This window comes from Dromaius novaehollandiae, chromosome W, assembly GCF_036370855.1.
Source record: "Dromaius novaehollandiae isolate bDroNov1 chromosome W, bDroNov1.hap1, whole genome shotgun sequence".
NCBI classification, from domain to species: Eukaryota; Metazoa; Chordata; class Aves; order Casuariiformes; family Dromaiidae; genus Dromaius; species Dromaius novaehollandiae.
The window spans coordinates 43,882,330-43,896,407 of NC_088130.1; the positions used below are offsets into that span (position 1 = coordinate 43,882,330).

The window sequence follows — 14,078 nt, forward strand, 5'->3', positions numbered from 1 at the left end:
AGCTGTCAAACAGAGCTCATTGTGAAAATAAGTTTTATATACTAGCCAGATTAGCAGGCATAGATTTATGTACAGAGTATGCATTAAGCAGGTTTCCACTAAACTCGTTTTCCTTGTATGCATATACACATTGAGAAGAATCAGAAAAATAAAGTTCTGGCTAAATCCTTTCAAAACCATAAAAAGTCATGCAGAAGTGATACAGAATTGTTTCATTTGAAATATTTCATTGAAATATCATTTCCCCCATTGTAGTAATTTTAAGCAAGCTTATTTACACAGTTTTTTATGCAGCTGTTTTATGCAATGCAACTCTCAGAAATTTAGTCTTTGATAATTAAAAATGTTATCTTACATAATGTCAGCAAATACACCCGTAACAATATGAAGTTCAGCTTCATCTACCAATACAAAAAACATACCCTGCCATTACTCATTCATGCAAAAAGAAACAGGCTGCTTTTATTTGCTGAAAGGCAACACCCTCTGTGTGAGACAAAAGGAAAAACGACTTCACGCACAGCACAGGTCTCTACAAGGAGCTGACCTACCCTGCCCCTGAAGCTCCAAACCTGGGAACCAGTGCAACAGCCCACAAAGGACTGCTTCCAGTTCACTGGCGTAAAGCAAACCAAGGCATCTGGGTTCTAACACACTGGGGGCTTCCAAGATAAACTACCTCCCGTACCAGATTGTAATACTGGTGGCCGTAGCATCTTTCAGTTATGCATTAAGCTACGTGTCACTTTTTGTTGTTGTTGTTATTACTGCTTTCCAGAGGGGTAAAATGCTTTCAACCACACAAGAAATGAAGCCAGCACAGTGCTGGGTACCAACACAAAATGCTCCCCACAATAAGCTACGTGGAGTGCTACCAATAAAACAAGTAGTTTAGTAGCCTTCTGCAATTCAGTCTTCCCCCAACAGCCAAGCTGTCTTACTTAATTGCAGCAGCACTGTGTTCAGTATACACCATACGAGCACTTCTGGCAAGAACATTTGTGCCTTAGCTGCACACTGTACTATTAGAAGGCTAGACTACCAGAGACATACTGCACATATGTCTTCAGAATGAAGTACTTCATAGGTTCACATACTCTCTACACAGTGATAAAATCCAATCCCATTGCTAGTTCCCATAAAGCAGTACATCCCTGCAGAATTCATCATGAAAAAGCCACCCAGGGGTTAAGATTTGGGTAACTGCTCCAAGCACTGATGCCATTGTCTGCAGACACCGGACCCAGGGGGTAACTCTCCAGGTGAAGGGCTACAGTCCAGCTGCTACCTGCTTTGCACTACAATACATTAGAAGCTGGCTTCTCTCCATTGCTAAGTGAGGAGGAGAATGCAGCCTGCTGGTAAGCAAGCAAGGCATTCCCTGCCCGTTCTGAACATCAGGGACATAATTCAGGCTCTGGTGTCAAATCTTTACATTCAGATAGGTCTGCATACAGCCTAGTTCACACATGATAAAGTGTCAGAAACAGAAAACTGAACCTATGGCTTTTTCATGCAAAAGTACCCCAGGCTCAAAGCTAGGATAGTAATATAAAATTTTGCAGATTGTCCATGTACCATGGGGATCTATGAAGATAAGGCCTCTCCAAGCACTTTGTACAGTGACGCACTACAGATAACAAGGCTGGTAATAAACTGCCTTTCCAGCCAGAGAGGCGCACAAGCTTTGCTTTTAATTGCAGCCTTAGGCCACATATTGCAAACTTCATCTTCATGTGACCAAGCTTAAATACATAATGGAGCATGGGTTTTACTCTAAGTGCATAGGGAAATACCTGTCCACTCACAAGAATCCTCCCCCCCAAAAAAATAGAGGCAGACAAGAGCTAAACAACTTGCCTAGGTGGCTATGGACGACTCTGGTATTGCTGGTGGAGCAACCTTCATTTATGTTGCTCCCCCCAAAAAAATAGAGGCAGACAAGAGCTAAACAACTTGCCTAGGTGGCTATGGACGACTCTGGTATTGCTGGTGGAGCAACCTTCATTTATGTTGCTAAAGAAATTAGTCTAGGAACCATCATGGTTTCTTTTGAACAATTAAAGTAAGTCTCTGAAGATCAATTAGATGCACTCAAATACTTTCCCAAGTCTTATCTGTTGTTTGATTAGATTATGGGAAGTGTAATTTAATTAGCTGTTATTGTTTATCTTCGCACTGTCTTTTTTGAAATTTCCAAATGGTAGGCTTACCTAACATTGTTAGATTTCTCATCAAACCTACTAATACCACACCACAATGCATGGATTAGATAGCGTATTTCCAGCTCTACCCAGTTTAGCATATCTGGAGACAGGTTTAAACAAGAATGGGAATAAGAAGCTGCACCTCAGAACAGTGCAAGAATAAAGCAGAACTGCAACAAGACTGAGCTAAACCAGATCTTTTATTTTGTGAAGTCTGAAAATTTGCAACTGCAAGGCAATAAAATCTCACTGTTTAAAAAAAAGAATCATTTCAAGTCAGGAAAGGGAAGTCCTTCTGATGTGAAGTAGAAAATACTGACACGAACAAGGATCCAGAATTTAACTGTTATAAAAGAAATGTGGTTTTACTGTACAATCACAGGCTAACTTAGGCTGCGAGGCACCTCTAGTGCAACCTCCTGCAAGTACATCCAACCAATGTACTTGTTCCTCCAATCCATGAGACCGTACTCTTCAGAGAATAATAATCTGCTTTTAAAACCAAAATGATTATTATGAAACGTAACTGGAATACACAATACACGGGCAAAAAACCTCCTTTGGTCAAAGCGAAACAAAGTTGCATTGTTTATAATTAATCAAGTGTGTTGGGCTGAAATCCACGGAAAACTGTAGCTGAGGTTTAAACAGTTTCAACTGTAACTACTTATTAATAGAGCTGCAACTTACAGCAGCTGTTAGAACATGGAACCAAGAACAGCAAAAGGGTGCCAAGAGAGACAAAGAACTATTTTTTTCTTTCCTGAAAGGGAAGTCTCAACAGTTTGGAAATGACAGCATTTAGGCTTACTGCAGCATATGCTTATGTAGGAAACTAAAACTGCTGATTCACTAGCTATCCCCAAAGTCTTCTTTCAGGAAGTGTACAATGACTAGCAATAAAGCGTGCTCTAGCAAATTTAGTAACATTAGATGACAAGCAACACTGCATCTATTAAGAGCACCTGCTGATAGTAATGCTACAATAATAGAATGTGTATGACATGCAAGTCCAGTTTTTCTTTTTGAAAGAGCATGTTTAATTTGAGTAACAAGTTTCTTTAAAAGACTAATAGTTGAGCCATACATCTAATCTTCCCCTGAAAGAACAGCTTCTCTACGAGTATCAGCACCGTAACGCAGATTAGGTCAAGTAATACTTACCAGTTTAGCAGCCCTTGCTATACTTGCTTATTTAAATCAGCAACTTTGAAGCTATACAGAAACACCCAGAAGTTATTCCAGACTACTAGGGAAAAACAGAGACAGACCTCTCGCTTGATCTCTCCTCCCCCCCCCCCCCCCCAAAACCCAGCATACTAATGCACATCTTCATACCAATCAATATATCCAACACTTACATACTAGGAGTTAAATACTACACCTCTCCTTCCTCCTCTCCCTTTAAAGTAGATCTGTTCAACATACCAGAATCTTGGTGCCTTTGCAATGAGTCCATTCACCTACGTGACACTAAATGCGTAGCCAATACCTATTTTAAAGCACTGTATGTTTTTGCAGAGACAAAAAGAAACAGTTTGCTTATTTTTCCACTACATAGCTTGTATTAAAATAATCACCTTTAAAGCTTCCGGTTTGGGCAACACAAAATTCAAACAAGCAGAAGATCAACTCCTGCTCTTTTCAAAGCAATTTCTCTTTTCAAAGTCTCCCTCAGCTTTTTAGAATCCCATCAGCTCCTGCAGCTATCTATCCCCTATTTGCTTTTTTGGGAGGGCCATGGTGGGGGAGGGTGACAAGCAAACCAAGCCAGAGAGGCCTTGGTTCAAAGTTACCTCTGGTGAATGTTACTGAACCCGTACCATTGCTACTTGTGCACCCCACCCATGTGGCTGAGCAGTATCTACTCCCTGTGGCTAGGGTGTAACTCTGCTCTGTTAATATCAACTCAGCAATGAGTTTTGCTTTAATGGAAGTTCCCTACTCACTGAAGAAAAAGACCCCTTAGTCTTTTGAAAAGGAGGTGAAAAAAAAAAGAAGACTTGGATGCTGTCTGTGCTTCCATCTATCAAGTTTTCTATTAAACTTGCTACACAGTACTGTGAATTGATGAGTAATAATTCTGAGTAAACAGCATGCAGATCTATTTGGCAAGTCAACTTTTAGCAGTTTAACCACTCACGACTTCCATGCTGCAGCTCTGTACTCTTTTCTTCGTAGCAAGAGCAACACTTACACTGATTTGAAGGGGTATTTGTCCTTAAAGTCAAGCTTGACACAGGGCTCTCAAAGATTAATATTGTTTTTTGGGGTGACAATGCAAAAAAGTAGCCCCTGGCAGATGGCAGTAAAGTCTTTAAAATATTGTGTGTCATTCTGCCAGTCATAAGCACTGTTATTCCCCTCATTACAATGCAGAATAGATGATACACTACCAAAATTATCTACCACAAATTTCACAAAGTGAATCCGTAACACTCAAGTTTCCCATTAGAATCCCACTTGTTTACAGCAAGAGGACCGGTTACTTACAGCACGGCCAGCTGCATATTTAGTGCAATAGCTTACTTCTGATCTCCTTAAGACTCACCACTGGGAAGAGCACTGAGATTATTTTAGGGACATCCATCACCTTTCCTTAAATAGCATTACAATACTGTCATCAAAAATATTGACTGACAGACTCCGAACAGCTTAGCAGTTGTGTCACACACAGCCTTTCACGCCATCTGATCTTGAGCTAGCACTTCTCAAAACATTATCTTTCACATGGTCTGGCATCCATGAGGGAAAGCTTTGCTGATCTGTATTTTGGCCTACAGGTTTTCAGACATTATCCTTTAGACATTATCCTTTAGACATTTTTCCAGACATTTCAAACAACCTGCTTAACCAACCCAGCTATAAAGTGATCAAAACATTATTTTAACCTTTAAATAGTCAATCCCTATATTTAGCTAATTCAAGTGAAAGATAAGTAAAGCATCTCAACTAAGTTTTAACCACTGTTTGGGGGCAGGGCTTTGAGAGAAGGAGAAATTCAGGACCTCTGTTGAGGTTATAGAAACTAGCTGTTAATGCTCAGACAAGATGGTGGAGGAACTTGTTCTAATTAGGAACATATGGCAGACTGGTCACAGCTCTCGTGGATACAAACATGTAATATTATCTTCAGTCCACACATGCATACAGCTGCAGAATCAGATAAGCAGCTCCTATCAGAATAACATGCAAACTCAGCTTTTAATGAAGATACCACTAAATGATCTAGTCTCTCACCAGCCAGCCAGTTCCTATTCCGACCATTCTTTAGAAAGTATTAGATTAATAAACACAATCTCTTAAGAAACTGAACCATATCCAAGCAGCACAAAGAATTATTTCTGGAAGGAAACCAAAGTCCAAGATAGAAGTTGGAAAGACTGAAATTGATGGAAGAATATCAAAAAAAAAAAAAAAAAAAAAACAGTAAAACTCATCTAAACTGGAGAAAAAATAAGTTCAAGTTTCTAAATGGTTATAGGAAAAAGTATACTGCACAAATACAGGATAAGCAACAATTTGGCAGGTAGCAGTTGCTTCTAGAGAAAAATCAAATTTAGTGGCTCGCAAGCTGAACAAGTAAAAAAAAAAACAAAACAAAAAAAAGCAAAAAACCATGATGCTACAAAACAGGATAATCCGCAAGACCGATGGAATAATCTTGCATTCTGTTCAACACTTTAGACACTCAGTAGGAATACCAAGTCCAATTTTGGGTGCTGTACATCAAAAAGATAACAGTTCAGGGGAGAGCAACCGAAAGTATCAGAGAATTATAAAACATGTCAATGAGAAGAAAGATTGAGGAAAGCAGAGCTGTTCAGGCAAGCAGATAAAACAAGAAGTTTTAAGTGTTGCAAAGATGAAGGAAATAATCTGTTCTCCATATTGACTGTGAATAGTACTAGTCTGTAAAAGAAGTCAGATTAGATGAGGATGATGGGGAAGAAGAAATCTTTAGCAGCAGGAACAGGCCAAAATGATTTCATAACCTGTCACTATTATAATGTTTAATAATTTACAAGCTTCTAAACAAACATGTCATCCAATGACAATGATTTTAGTTCACTTGATATCAAGGGATTAGGATGAATTTTATGACTCTCCAGGACACCCCTTTTAGCTTTTCTCTGCTAATACCAAATGCCAGTAAGAATGACAGTAAGATGTCCTTGAAGATCAAAAAGGGAAAGCCAGTATTCACAGGTTAAAGGGCTGGTGAGCTTCAGAAGAAGACAGAGAAGGTGCTTAGATTAGACATGGTAACATTATTCTCTTGTGTATTTCCCACTTTAGTCTGAAAACGATTCAAGCCAAAATCAAAAATGAGTAAGTTTATTACCGCAAAGTTCAGGCAGACTATATTTTCACTTGACTTAAAAACATGTTACACAAGTAACCACACCAAGAATTAATTTGTAAACCTGGATATTTTAACATACAAAGCAAAAAACTGTATTCTAATAGTGCTGAAAAGACACCATGATCTCCGTAATTTAGCTGGCTGTCCCTTCTATACCAACTCTTACCTTCTTTCAGAAGTACAATTATTTTAAGGCCTCTTTAAAAATTAGCCTTTTCATGTTTGTATGCAAGATCCAGTTCACTCCAGTACTTTGTGTATTGTGTGTATGTGAGCTACATTTATACTAGTTGGTAAAATTCTTACAGCAGAGACCAAATACACATTCCAAATTGTCAGCATCTGAAAGGAAAATTTTGAACTTTATTTGCTCATGCCCAGCAGAACACCAGGCAAGATAACATCACAAGATAACATCGCAACCTGAATCAATTAAATAAGGAATGGTAGCTAACAGCAAAACTACTCAACAAGAAGCTGGTTCCAACACTTAGGACATTGATGCCTGAGTAGTTATAAAAAAAGCCTGGTTACCATACTCCTGCAGTTCTCACTATGAATCTGTGAAACAAAAAAAGTAAACAATATTTACTTACTCCCATACCTCCCATGCTTTCCTGTTTCTGCACTGCTGTTTCCACCTATGTCAGTGGTAGTGCAAAAAGTTATGGAGAAGTAAGGATAGAGGGACGGGTGCTCAGACAAGATGCCAAATAAAATTAACAGATTAAGAAGTCACATTCTTTTTCTCCTCTTCAGACCTCAACCATTGCTGTAAAAGTAAATCATTTATAGTCATACATTACTGGAACACCTATACCCCAGGAGAGGAACTGCAAGGAGAAGTAATTCTGAATATCATAGAAATGACAGAGGTTCAGGAGTGCTGAAACAGACACTTCCCTGCTCTCCAAAATAGATGTCTGAAATTTCTTTTAAAATAAACTCTTTCCAATAGTATAATCAACTGAATTGTATTTATATTAGCATTCAGTGATCAACATTAGGAGAACAGACACTGTTTGCTACAGATTACTTTTGACAGTGCCTGTCAGCAACATAGTAGACAGTGTTACCAAAAAGTCTTATATTCATATTAAAGAACTATAGCATGAATGACTTCTGAAGGCCTTTGCACAGTATTTCTTCATGCACATACATCCCGCATCTGAACTATCTATTTTAGCAGTTCCACAAAAACTGCCAGAGAAATAGCAAAACAGTATTTACTGTACAAAACCATTCACTAGTGGCAGAAATGTATACTTGTTCAATTTCTATTAAAAAGAAGCTTATCAGGTTAGTATTCTGAATCAAAATACTTCTATAGTGCTTCTACTCTGTATATACTTTCCTACTCATTCTGATATTAATTAGCTGATTAAAGAGTTTCAGTCCAGACCATGCCCCCCACCCCTTTTTCCTTCCTCTAAGTAAATTAGCTTATTTCATGACAGTAGAGGAGAGGGGTACAAAAGGAGAACATAAAGCCCCTGTCCTTTCAGGGACAAGTTTCCTGAGTAGACTGCTTCTAGATTGAAGGGATAGGTAGATGCACTCAGGTCTCAGTCTGAATATAAAATACTTCAATTACAGAACAAGGTACTTAGAAGCTACAGACATTATATGTTCAAAGGGCAAAAGTGCAGCTGAGATTGGGGCGTTCTTATCAAATTGAAACGTAAGATTTCCTCTGAGCTTGAAAAAGGATAAGTTGTTCTGGCATAGTCTCTTTTCCTTCAGTTCATAAGGGGAATAACACAAAGGCAGAAGGCCAAGTCTAATTTTAAGAAATACTTTAATATTGTACCTGATGCCCTCATACTGTTTACCCAGAAGCTGATTTGTATTAACAGTAAGATTTAAGCAATCTGACATTAGCTTAACCTTTTGGAATTGCAACAATTAAAATGGCTTGAGGGGGCTTCTTCAATAGTATTTTGTGGGCTTTTTATTATATTTAATATATTTCCCATGTGCATAGCACTACAGTGCTCTGTTTTCAGCCATTTGGGGGCTCTGCTTTTTTGGTGTTGCATTCATGTTAGACTGCATCAAAAGCCCACCTCTACCCCTCACCCCTTCATCAGATACCTACCTCCTGCCTTTGCTGCTTCAACATCACAATTACTATTAGCTGTAATTTTTTTAGGGCATAATAGCACATTCAAGAACTCCTTCTGAAAAGTATATGGACAAGACAAAACAAGATGCAGATGACATTAAGAGTGAAATTAATGACTCTTAGTACTTTATATATAAGCTGTCACCTTTTTTAGGTTATGTGGAAAATAAAAACCATATTTAGTGGTTAAAAAAACATTTAATGTGAAAATAAATTCAAACTGACAATGTTCTTTTCACAACAATATTCTGAAGTGCCCTTATTAACCACAATCAAAACTAACACAATCAAAAATTGAGAGCTTTCTGCAGGCAAGATGTTTGCATATTAGCTTACGCCATACCCCATACTTTCACTGCTACAACTAATAGAAGAAAGAATAAACTGTATTAGAGTAAAAAACTTCATCTGTACAGCTGTCTCAACAAAACAGAGGTCATCTTTCTAAGTACAACTAAAGAATCATGAAAAACTGAACAAAAAAATGGATCAGTGATTTTTGCTCAAAAATCAGAAAAGATGTTTCTACAACAGAAACAGTATTTTTATAGTACGAATCATTCATGCAGAATTTCCTTCTACTTTAAATGAAAGTTTCTGCCTTAAAATCTTAACTGTATTGCATCCAATTTACAAATGTTGCAAGCAAAACCAATAAATGAAACTATTAACTAGGATCCACACACAGAAAAGAAACATTTCAAAACTAAACATCCTAATTTTAGTTTACTAGTTTGGAAATGTATCAGTGTTTATTAAAAGAAGTGAATCAAATGTTTTAGTACTTATGCAAAAATTTGACTCTATTAGTCTGCCAAAGCCAATTTTTTGATTCTTCACTATCCTAACTAGGTCTGTACCTGTACAGCTAATACAGTAGAGAAAAAGCTTGGGATGTAAAGATATCACAAGAAATTCTTTTTCAAAATACTCAGTTTTGATGGTAAACCAATGGGATTCCAGCGTTCAAGAAAACTTGAGTTAACTTGCTCAACAAAATGAGTTTATTTATCTTCAAATGACCTGCAATTCAGTCCCCTCATTTACATGTTAGGGAAGTAATGTAAATTAGTAAGTAAACATATCTACTCTAACAAAATAGAGGGAAAAGAATGAGTTTCAAATAAAATAGAAGTAGAAACTTTGGGTAAGTATAGTACGTGTAAAAAAAAAAATGCATTCAGTTATAGTGAAAAAGTAAAAAATCTTGCATGTTTATTCACAGTATGCAGAACACCATGCTCTTTATTTGTTAGAAGTTAAATGCTGCAAAAGCCCATGCTCTCTACAAACAAACCCAGACATTTTCTCATTATTTATCAAATAAGAACTACATTTAGGTCAATTACTCTAAATTCACATTACAAATTCCACACTGCATTTTCAAAACCCTGTAGAAAGCCAGAGTCAGTCCTTGAATTTTTATTTAAGAAAAGAGCAACTTTCCAAGAGTGTCAATACCTTCTGCTCATGCACCATCAATACTTTTATACTGGAGAAATAAGGGAGTCAACATTGCTGTTGAGCCTTTTACTCCAGCTATCCAATCCATCTAAGTAAGGAAAGGTCATTAGCCATCTTACACCTGACTACCTCTTATGGTAGGAGAACAGAGAGAAGCTTCCAAATGATGCACCACCACCCTCACAACCAGCTTATTTTGCAGATGAATACCTGCTCAATAAGTTTAATGAAACAATTAAATTGAAGAAAGGACTGCTGGTTATGCATAAACTGTTTCCTCACTTGGTTAACTGAGGGTCCTCAGCTTTCCTTCCTCCAGTTTGGGGAAATTAAGAAATACTGTAGAAGCTGTAAAGTGTACCTGAAACATTTAATCTGTTAAATAGTTGGATCCTCAATACAGGGAAAGGCTAATGCAATCCTAAAAAACAAAGAGCAGCAAATTCTAACATAATTCTTATGCTTAAACATTAGATGTTTTACATTTCTCAGCTACCAGCTACTCATTAGTATTGCTAAGCAGTAAGTTTTTCTAAGTCTGCTCATACTCAAATTTAATACAAAGTTCATTTTAAATCAGTGTTTCCTCTGTTCAGAGCACAATGAAACACAGTTGCAAAGTTTCAGGCTTTCTTTCATACTCTAAAGATAAACAACCTTGTGACATGCTACAGTAAGTCTCACAAACAAGCTTTTGTTAGCAAACAGCTTAAGCAGCCTACTACAACTACCTACCCACTCAGTAAGCTACAAAGAGCCTCAAAAACAAAACAAAAAACCCAGTACACCCGATAGCAATAGATTCAAGTTGATCAAAATGATTTGTTAGTACAAGAAATAAAATTAATTTCCCATCTCAATTTTATCCAAAATATTATGTATCAATTCAAGAACATAGTTTTCAAATAAAATCAATTTTTATCCACTAATAATAGTTTTCAAGGGACTTTTGTTTGAGTATTGGTAATCTGACCAGAAAAGTTCCTTTGGAAAATCTGAGAGTAAGCATATGTAGACTTAAAAGCTTTGCAGTGAATTGTGGTATTTTGTTTTATAAAAACCAGTCCATCTTGTTCTAGTCTTAGTTTTAATTAAGTAACTTTACTTGATTAAGGATCATTGAAATATTATAACAAATTCAATGGAAGTTTAGATGAACTTCATGCCTCTACAAAAAAAAAAAAAAAAAAAACTTTCAGATCCTATTGGTGTTATTAAGAAGCAGTAATTTTTGCTACAAAAATTTATACAAACTCCAGACCAAGAAAATACAGCATTAAACACTCCATTCAGAAAATGTCTTATCGAAATGTGACATATGGAGAAATGTGCTCCCTCAGAATCCTGGTTATTAAAGATAACCAGAAGAAAAACTAGATTTGGACATTTGTTTTGTCTGTAATTAAGTTAAGCACCTATTTACATGCACATAGCACTTTTCCAAGGCTTCAAGTATTCATATTCCCATGCATTTTAGTAGGAACAGAGCACCTCCAAACCTACAACACTCAACCACACTAGAGTTCCTACTTCAAATTCTAAAGACAATAATAAATATTGCACTGGAAAAAAAGCTAAGAAGTCATATTAAAATAACTTGGGAAAATTCTATTTTTACCTTCAGTCCAAGCTTTTGTTACAAAACAGTGTTACCTTTTACTGTTTGCCTTGTCTTGTATTGATCATGGTATTTAGTTCCAAACTACAAATAGAATGCTTTTAAATAATGAATTGCTTTAATACATTAAATGGTTTGACAATTTATATAGACATGATGTGCCATTATCACTCTCCTTTCAAGAATGCAAACTACTGCTACGTCTTGAACACAGTAAGCAGTACAGGATTAAAAGGAGAATATATAAAACCTTGAAAAATATCCAACTTCATAACTACAAAACTGCAAACAACAAAAACTGAAAGCCAGATTCTGAATAGTGAAAGTCCAGTGTTACCACACTGCAACAGCAAAAAGCAAACTGAACTTTTTTTTGGTCAGTTCAGCATATACAGAAAGAATTTTATTTCCACTTCCTATTTGTAGACATACTTTTTCATTTTATATAGACACGTGAATTAGCTTCTAGAAAACCTGACTGCATTCCCTAAGTGTGAAAATAGGGAAGGTTGCTACAAGTTGCCCCCCCCCCCTTTTTTTTTTTTTTTTTAAAAAAAAGTCACTGCTTTCTTGAAAAGTACAGAAATTTAAATTGTCCAAGCCAAAATAAATATTTAAAGCAGAACCTCTTCATTAAAGAAATTAAAATGCATTATTAATAAAGTTTCCTCACAAAGAAGAATGCTAGAATCCATGCTGTTCAACATTCATTAGTGATCTGAACAGGAGGCTGACTAATATGACTAAATGTACCAACACCACCAGGCTAATCAAGATAAACAGAAGTAAACAGACACCTCATGATAATGACTGAGCAATGGGACAGGAGATAAAATTCAGTGGTGATATATGCAAGCCTTTTTTTGTGACACAGAGACAATTGCAAATTTACATATACAGTGATAAACCTTAAGCTATTACCACTCAATACTTTCATATTATAAATACATGGTTTAAGAGGCTTGTCAGCTCAGTGCTCAGCAACAGTTAAGGACAGCCTTTATGACTGAAGAGCAGCATCAGCAGGACTTCCCTTCTAAGGTGGTAGACAGCACAGCTTATGAATAGGATTTGTTGACCACCTCTCCGCACTCCCCACTCCTTCATGTGAGTGATTCAGTGCATGTTTCTGCTTAAGCTGACGTTTGAGTTAAATTCTACACACAAATCACACAAACCTAATATGAATTTCAGCCCAAGTTTAAGCAACACAAGTTCTATGTCCCCACCACCCTATGCCTACAAAACAGTTTCTGAAGTGCCAGCTTCATAGACATATAATCCAGCAACTTGCTCAGTGCATTGTCTTGAGTCATTTCATTCAGGTACTGCAAGAAGAAGAAGTTGTAGCATTTTGATCTGAGAAAAATTCAATGGTTAACTTTATATTTTCTCACTAGACTACACAAAAGAAATCTGGTTTTGCAGCTTAATTCTGTATGTTTTAAACATTAACTCTGTCTCAAAGTGAAGGCAAAACACCAAGCTGTAAATGGACTAGTATCTGAGAAACTATTTTTACAGTGAGCTGTTTTCAAAAGACAGCCTTTTAAGTTTAAGAACACTTACTGCTTGTAATAAAGATTGTCCAGTAAAAGATGAAGCTTCCTAGTTATATATAATACTTCTATAAGCAATGCTTGAAGTTCACTGTAAAAATATTTATCTACTTAGGTATCTATTATTTCTATTCCTGTAACACTTGTATATCCCAGATATAGGGGTTGTACTGCACTGGGCATTGTACAGTCAATCTGTAGGACAGTGACTATCTTTACCTGAAAACATAAGTGTTTTACATGATAGAGGCTTTAAAAATATCTGACTTTCAAGCCATTTACTCTAGGTAAAATGAAAACAACCGAGTTCATTGGAAGAGACAAGGCGTACCTCAGGAAATTGAACTAAAATGCTGATGAAGAGTAGGGCCTTAAAAAGCAAGGGGACAAGGGCCAGTATCAGGTACAGTAAAAGGAGCCAAAAGACAAAACAGATTAGCTTAGAACCAGAATGATAACCTAGGAGGATGGACTCTAAGACTAACAAAGTTAACATCTAAAACAGAGAAGAAACAATTCAATAATCAGTGAGAGAGCATGGACAAAATTATTTTAAGATTTTTTTTAAGCTAAAGAGAGGCTCAAGAAAGGTTCAAAGTTGTCAGCTCCCCCTTCTCTAAGCCCTTATCTGTGAAGCATAAGCAAGTCAACTCCTTTGGAACTTATTTAACATTGTACTTCAATTTCACAGCTTTCATCAGTCATCCGTACCTTGAGTACTTCTAATGACTGTACAATG

General features: G+C 36.7%; 1 protein-coding gene across 2 annotated transcripts in view; it reads right to left on the reverse strand.

Annotated features, from left to right (window-relative positions):
- Positions 1–14,078, reverse strand: part of CERT1 (ceramide transporter 1) — a 75,255-nt gene that overhangs the window by 42,856 nt on the left and 18,321 nt on the right. The window lies entirely within an intron of this gene.